We start from the raw sequence: 8,217 nt of genomic DNA, 5'->3' as shown, positions 1-8,217 counted from the left end.
AAGTCTGGAAAAAACTCCTTAAGTTTACCTCGATCCCAAGCTTTGTTTTCATCAATAAAAATCTCCACTCTTTCCTGAACGGCATCAGCTGGAGCCTCATCCGCCTTCCATCGACCGAGCCCAGGAATCCAATTATCCCGCAGAGCATAAATCTGTCGACCATAGCCCACCGCCCATCGAAGCCCGGTCTTGAGTAAATCTCGCCCCCAACAAACAGAGCGCCATGTAAAGGATGCATTAGGAGAGATTTTAGCTTCTAAAAAGTTACTTGATCGAAAATAGCGCTGCTTAAGAACCCGTGAGAGAAGGGATTCCAGGTTCTTCAGGATACGCCAAGCTTGCTTGGCTAGTAACCCTTGATTGAAAGGCACCAGACGACGGAAACCAAGCCCACCTTTAGATTTCGGTTTACACAATTTCTCCCAGCTGGCCCAATGCATGTTCCGAGCATTGTCCTTCTCTCCCCACCAGAAATGACCACAAGCTCTCTCAATATCAAAGCAAACCCCAATAGGAATCCGAAAGCATGACATCGCGTAAGTCGGGATCGATTGCAAAACGGACTTAATGAGCACCTCTTTTCCCCCTGCTGAGAAGAATTTATTTTCCCATGCTCCCATCTTCCTGAACACTCTATCTCTAAGATATCCAAACTGCATCTTTTTCCGTCCCATGACGAAAGTGGGCAGCCCAAGGTAGCAAAAAAATTATTTTTCGCAATTCATGCCTTTATACAGTTTATTCATGCGTGTTATACATAAAATTCATGCATTTTTGCTGGTTCGTAATTCTTAAAATAAGGGTGGTTTATTGAATAACCGCCCCATATATATATATATATATATATATATATATATATATATATATATATAGTGGGGCTATAATAAAAACACATCTTTTTGTAAAAACTAAAAACGGCTGAATTCTATGTAGAACACGTATGAATTAGCTGTGTAACTGTATGAATTGCGAAAGGTCCTGTGTTCGACTGAATTCTATGCAGAACAAGTATGAATTTCGCAATTCATACAGTTACACAGCTAATTCATACGTGTTCTACATAGAATTCATACATTTTAGCCGTTTTTAGTTTTTACAAAAAGATGTGTTTTCACCCTAGCTCAACCCTATATATATATATATATATATATATATATATATATATATATATATATATATATATATATATGTATATATATATAATTGAATATGATTTCAAATTTGACGATGTTGTTTAAAGTTTGAGACGAGATTATTCTCATAACTTAATTATAGTTTCACAAATTCTAGACAAAGAAATACTCACAAATAAGTTATAATCTTCAAGCTCCATACAAGATGATGCTCAAAATTCAGATGTGGTATTTCAAACTCCAAAGAATATGGTTTTCAAAATTTTGACGTTCAAATGTCATATGTGGTCTTTAGAGCTTCATAGATGTGGTCTTATTAGGTCCATATGAGATGATACTCAGGTGACATATGTTTAATTAAATTATTTATTATCCGTCAAATTTAAAGAATGTGAACAAACTTAATACTCCATCCGTCTCCCAAACATCTTCCTAAGAGAGGATGACACGGGTTTTAATAAAAGTTAGTTATTTATTTGATAAGTGGAGAATGTGTCCCACAAAAAGTGAAATTATAAGAGTGATAGTTAGTGAAAGTGGAGAACGAGTCCCACAAAAAGTAAAATTGTAAAAATAATAATTAGTGAAATTATTTCCAAAAATAAGTTAGAAAGATATTTTGGGGACGAACCAAAATAGAAAAAAAAAATAGGAAATTAAATGTTTGGAACTCTCATCCTTACTGGAAAAGATTCGTCCACCAACACCACCGCAAAGACCATGACATGCCTTGATTTGATACATCTACGTCTACCTACCTTTCTTTAATTAACTTTTTATTCTTTATTTATTTTTAGTCTTTAGGTTTATGTTTCAGTAATTTATTTCGTATTCCCCATCAATTATACTAGTGGAATATTTCATTTATGTTTCTCTTGCTTGATTCCTTCCTATTTTAGTAGAGTATTAACTTTCAAATGCTTTGATTAAATTCTAATTATAATTAATAAATCTTGTCTGTTGATTCAAATATGAGAAATTCTAATTAGTAAGAGTACCGCTAAACACACATAATATGTGCGCACATAATTGGACTTTTTGGTCATTTTATATATTTTCAAACTATAAAAAAATTAATTTTATTTATTTGAATTTATGTTTTACATAAATATCCATGATACTATAAAGGAAAAGATTACCCATAATCTTTCCATAATAATTTAAACCTTACTTTCTTCAATTATATCAATCAATCCCACAAATTGTTTAACTATCCTTTTTTTAGGTGCAGTTAATGTTTAACTATTCTATTATCAAACTCCACCATTCAACATGATTATATAGCTAAGATTGAATCACTGTTATAACTAGCATAATTTGTTTATCAAATCGTTATCAAACTCCATTCTCATAAATTTGGAGTTTTCGATTTTCTTATTTATTTTTTTATTTCTTATTTTCTATAATAATGATATCTTTATATATTTTTATAAGATATCAATTTTATTGTTTTTATTTGCATATTTTTTATTACGATAACTATTATGCCATTAAGAAGAATGCGATTAATCCATTTTAGGACTCTTTATTTTATTTTTTAAATTGCAAAACTAGATTTTGTATTAATATTAATTTAAAGATGAATAATTAGCCACATATTTAAAGTATATAATTTTTGGAATAGCTTAACGAAAAAATCATAGCAAATTAGGGAAGTAGAAATAAAAAATTAGAAAATAAAAGTGAATGACAATATGAGCACATTGATGGACAACTCAATAGAAATATACTATACAATAATATATTATAATAAATTAGTGAAATTGAAATAATAGAAATAAATGAGTAAAATTATAAAATAATGTCTTACTTTGAGCACATCGATCGATTGCTCAATGGAATTATAATATAGGACATTATATTATAATGAATTAGTGAATATAAAATATAAAATATGAAAGTACTGTAATAATAGTTCAAATGATAACACACTCTAGCTACTTTCTTTGATTAATTATTTTATAAAGGTATATATTAACGAAAAAATCATAACAAATTAGGGAAAATAAATAAAAAATTATAAAATAAAAATGAATGACTATAATTATTTTGAAATAGTGTCATTCGTTGTCACATGCATCTACAATTCAATACAAATATACTATAAGAAAATATATTATACTCCCATACATTAAGCACATTAAGCACATCGATTTTCTCAATGAAATTATATAATAGGACATTATAAATTAGTGAATATGAAATAAAAATATATAAAATATGAAGGAGTTTTATAATGGTACGAATGATAAATGACGCTAGCTACTTTCTTCAATTATTTCATAAAGGGAACTTGAAGTAAAAAAAATATATAAAATAGGAAGAAATTATTTTAATGGTTTGAATGATAACACACCGTAGCTAATTTATTTGATTATTTCATAGAGCTATAGGTTAACAAAAAAACCATAGCAAATTAGGGACATAGAAATAAAAACTAGAAATAAAAGTAAATGACCATAATTGTTTTGGAATAATGTCGTTATACATTGATCACATGGATCGACAACTCAATACAAATACACTATAAGAAAATAATTGATAATATATACTAGCTAGTAAACTCGAAACAATAAAAATAATTTGTTCAAAATTTGATAAAATTATGAAAATAAGTATCATACATTGAGCATTTTGATCTATTCAATGAAATTATACTATATGATAATATATTATATTAAATTAGTTATCTCAAAATAGAATATATATATATATATATATATATATATATATATATATATAATTATGAAAATAATATCATACGTGGAGCACATTGATAAATTATTTTCTTAAAATTAAATTTTAGAGCATTATATTATAAGATATTACATGAAAAGGCAATTAATAAATATCTTTTATTATTAGATATTACATATCATTTCCAAAAAAAAGTGGCCATATTTAAAATAAAAATAAAAATAATACTATTTTGATGACAAAATAAAGTGACCATATGAAATTGTATGTTAAATCAAATGAAGAAAAATTTAGTAATATATATTGATACATACCATTTTTTTAAAAAAAAAAAGTGGCCATATTTCAAAACAAATAAAGAAAAAATTAATAGTCAGAGTCCAAGATAAAGTGACCTAATGATATGTTAAATAAAATGAAGAAAAAAAATAATATTAATACATATCGTTTGCAAACAAAAGTGGCTATGTTAAAAAAAAGACAACAAAAAAATTAATAGTTAAAGTCCAAAATAAAGTGACCGAATAACTGTTAAATAAAATAAAGAAAAAATAATAATATTACTAATACATACCAATTGCCAAAAAAAAAGTGGCCATATTTAAAAAAAAAGATAAAGAAAAAATAATAGTTAGAGTCCAAAATAAAGTGACATAATGATATGTTAAATAAATGAAGAAAAAAATAATATTAATACATGTCATTTGCAAACGAAAGTGGCTATATTATAAAAAAAAAAGATAAAGAAAAAATTAATTATTAAAGTCCAAAATAAAGTGACCAAATAATTGTTAAATAAAATAATAATACATATCAATTGCCGAAAAAAGTGGTCATATTAAAAGAAAAAAGAAAAAGAAAAAATTAGCAGTAGTTAAAGTGCAAAATAAGTGGATTGAATAATATGTTAGATAAAATAAAGAAAAAATTAATAATATTGTTACATATCATTTCCAAAAAAAACAGTGGCCATATTTTGGAAATAAATTAATAACTTTCCAAAATTATTAAAGTTAAAAAAAAGAAAAAAAAAATCTTTAGAAGCTTTCCAATATAAATTAAGGATAATTTAGTCATGATAATAATTTATATTAGGTAATAAAATTTCAAGGGTATTATGTACGCACATATTATGTGCATTTATCATTATTCTTCTAATTAACTTTAAATTCAAATGGATGTTGATGCACACATTCTTTTGCCATTTAAGTATTTAATATCACCCTGCCATATATATACATTTATATATAGAAATCTTTAAGTCATCCAAATATTAGTATATCCTAGAATCTTACTACAAGATATCCTCGTCTCCTCAGTAAACAGTATTAAGAAACAAAGTGCACAATAAATTAATACGACTTAAGCTAGCAATTATGCCCCTTCAACATATGTTCGAAAGTTTTGACTTGTGGGAGTAACCTAATTGATAAAATGGGGTGGTCTCGTGACTGTATATAAGTTCGAATTTTGTGACAATGTCAATAGTAATGGCACAAAAACGAACGAATATGCAAAATCGTATGATACTTTTGTGGTGTTGTAACATTCTAAAATATAAATATTGGGCCTAGAAAAGATTTTGGAGGTATGGTAAATTACAATAAGCCTTGTTTCAAGAGGCCCAAAATATCAAACTTGATGATAAATAAGAGTAGGATGATGGCCTTCCTCACACATCATCAAAGTTTGGAAGAAAAGTTGCAATCTGCTGATAACAAATGGCTAATAAAAGGATTGAATTCAATTACGTGTTCTGTGTTCAAATTAATGTGTTTTTTTATGATAAATTTGTGAGCTGTGATTTGAAGGTTTGAATTGACATGTTCGAACAAACTGGAAGCAAATTAATGAATCAGATTCGTCCGCCCCTTCCGAAAAATAACAAAAATATCATAAATTTCGCCCCATGATCTAGTGTGATTTCGCCCTTATATTCTTCAATTATTCTAGGGTATAATTTTATATAATTTGTGGCTATATAAGAATAAGGTATTATTTTTGTTAATATTTTACATGAGGTGCTATAGTAAATAAAATTAAGGATATGAATAGAATTACTTATTGATATAGGGATGAATCCAACAATTATGGGAGAGAGGTTGAAATGAATCCAACAATTACTTTGCTATGTGTTGCGTTTTTATGTGTTCATATAAACACAATATATGTAAAGGTTTAAATGAATTCAATAATTACTCTGTCACGTGTCGCATTTTTATGTGTCCACATAAATACAATGTGTGGTCCAAATTTGAATCTATATATCACTTCATATATATTCGATAACAGGTCATTTGAATTGTAATATTTTTTTCTTTGACTAGAAATTTTCAACTGCAACCATACCAGTTGTTGGTTTATTCGGACAAACCCACGAATTTCCTCAATTGAGATCTCTAACTATAACTAACCCTTAAATTAAAACAATCAAAATAGCAAGAGATGGACATACGTGTTAGTCAAATGAGCTACTGCATGGGCTACTAAAATAGCTCATGTTAAGAATTTATGGCTATAACCTTAATTTCAAAAGTTGTTGTCACTATTTTTCAATATTGCGACTAACACCATCTCACATTTGCCTATAAATTGAGGGTTTCGCAGCTGCCTTGAAGTACACCAGAACATAAGCATTTTTCTTTTTTTAGAGAGAGAGAAATCTTATAAGGAAAACTTCAATATTGAAGTTATACACTTGTGATAAAAATGAATTGAGAAATAGCCTCTACCCAGGCAGATACAAAATAAAATGTGGTATTTTTGTTGTGCTCCTCCTTATGAGATTCTCTAATATATTGGTGTGGGTCCATGGACGTAGGCAGTTTGGTTGAACCACATTAAACATTTCGGTGTTATTTTTGTCATCATTTTTCATATCGGTCGATATCTTAAATATTGCGTGACACTAGATCAAGAGCAAAATTAGTTGCGACTAATTCCTAACAACTGGTAACAGAGCCACGTTGGTGACAAATTTTTTCTTTCTGCGCTATTGCTATTCATGTGAATAGTGAATCTTGTGAATAGTAAATTTGCGAACAGTGTTTCGAGCGCAAACAATTGGCAAATTTTCTTTTGAAATTCTTAGTATGATTTGTGGTTGCAGTGTAAACTGAACCTCATAACAAAAAAGGTTTTTTTGAGAAAATTATCATGTTTTTTTGATCGAGTTGAAGCAATGTCAACAAACGATAAAATTTCCAAAATTAATAAATTCAATTGTTTGAATTTTTTATTTTAGAAAATGCAAATGGAGGATTACTTGTACCAAAAGGACCTATATAAGCCTTCGAAGGAAAAGCCAGAAGAAATGAAGGACGCCGAGTGAGAGGTGCTTGATCGAAAGCTGTGATGCACGAATTCTCCAAAAACTAGCACTTTGCAGTATCGGATACGTGCAGGGGGCGGGTGCGGGTGCGATTCGCGTGGGATTCGCACGAGATTCACCACGTGGCGAATCCTCCCAAAAAATTGAATACGCGAATCGGGTGCGCCCACCTCAAGAATCGAGTGCGTTTAGGGTGCATTGAGGATTGTTTTGAAGAACTTCATTATTTTTAGCTCTTATGCAATTTTTTTAATTTATTGCCCTACAATTATTTGTGTCTCTTCGATCCCTCAACAATGAAGATTTTATACGAGATAGATTGAAGTTGTCTCTTTGTTTGCAATGCAACATTTAATTTATGAATACTCTTTTCTTTTTTTCAATTTGATTGGTCATATATAATAAAATATATAAATATAACAGACGTATCCTTCGAATCGCACCCTATAATTTTTAAAAATCTGTATTCCCACACCCGAATCGTATCGTTCTCGCACCCTCTCCCCCCCACACCTGTGCAACATAGATCGAAAGGCACTCGGTGCAATCAGGCTACCCTTGTTAAAGTTCGTCGTCTTCAACATAAAGCATGAAAAGATGAAAACATCTCTCATTAAAGCTCTATCCAACATGTATGAGCAACTATCTATAGCAAATAAAGTTGATTTGATAAAGAAATTGTTCACTATGAAAATGATTGAAGGCGGGATATTTAGAGAATATTTGAACGAGTTCAATGAGGTGAGAAACCAACTTACCACGATGGATTACATCACATTTGATGATGAGGTCCGAGCTTTGTTAATACTTAGGTAGTTACCTAAGAGCTGGAATGGTACAGTTACGGCTATTAGCAGCTCTGCTGGCAAGTCTAAAATGAAGTTCATAATGTCATGAGCATGATCTTAATCGTAGAGATTCAAAGGCAGTCAGATATAGCCTCCACTTCATGTGTTGCTTTAAACATAGAAGCAGGGGCAGAAACCCAAATAGAGTTCAAAGGCGTGGACGGAGCAGGTCAAGGAATGGTAGGCAGAGGTCCAGAAACCATAAAAA

This window comes from Salvia miltiorrhiza, chromosome 1 (genome assembly GCF_028751815.1).
Source record: "Salvia miltiorrhiza cultivar Shanhuang (shh) chromosome 1, IMPLAD_Smil_shh, whole genome shotgun sequence".
Lineage (NCBI taxonomy): Eukaryota > Viridiplantae > Streptophyta > Magnoliopsida > Lamiales > Lamiaceae > Salvia > Salvia miltiorrhiza.
This window is presented reverse-complemented; position numbering follows the sequence as displayed.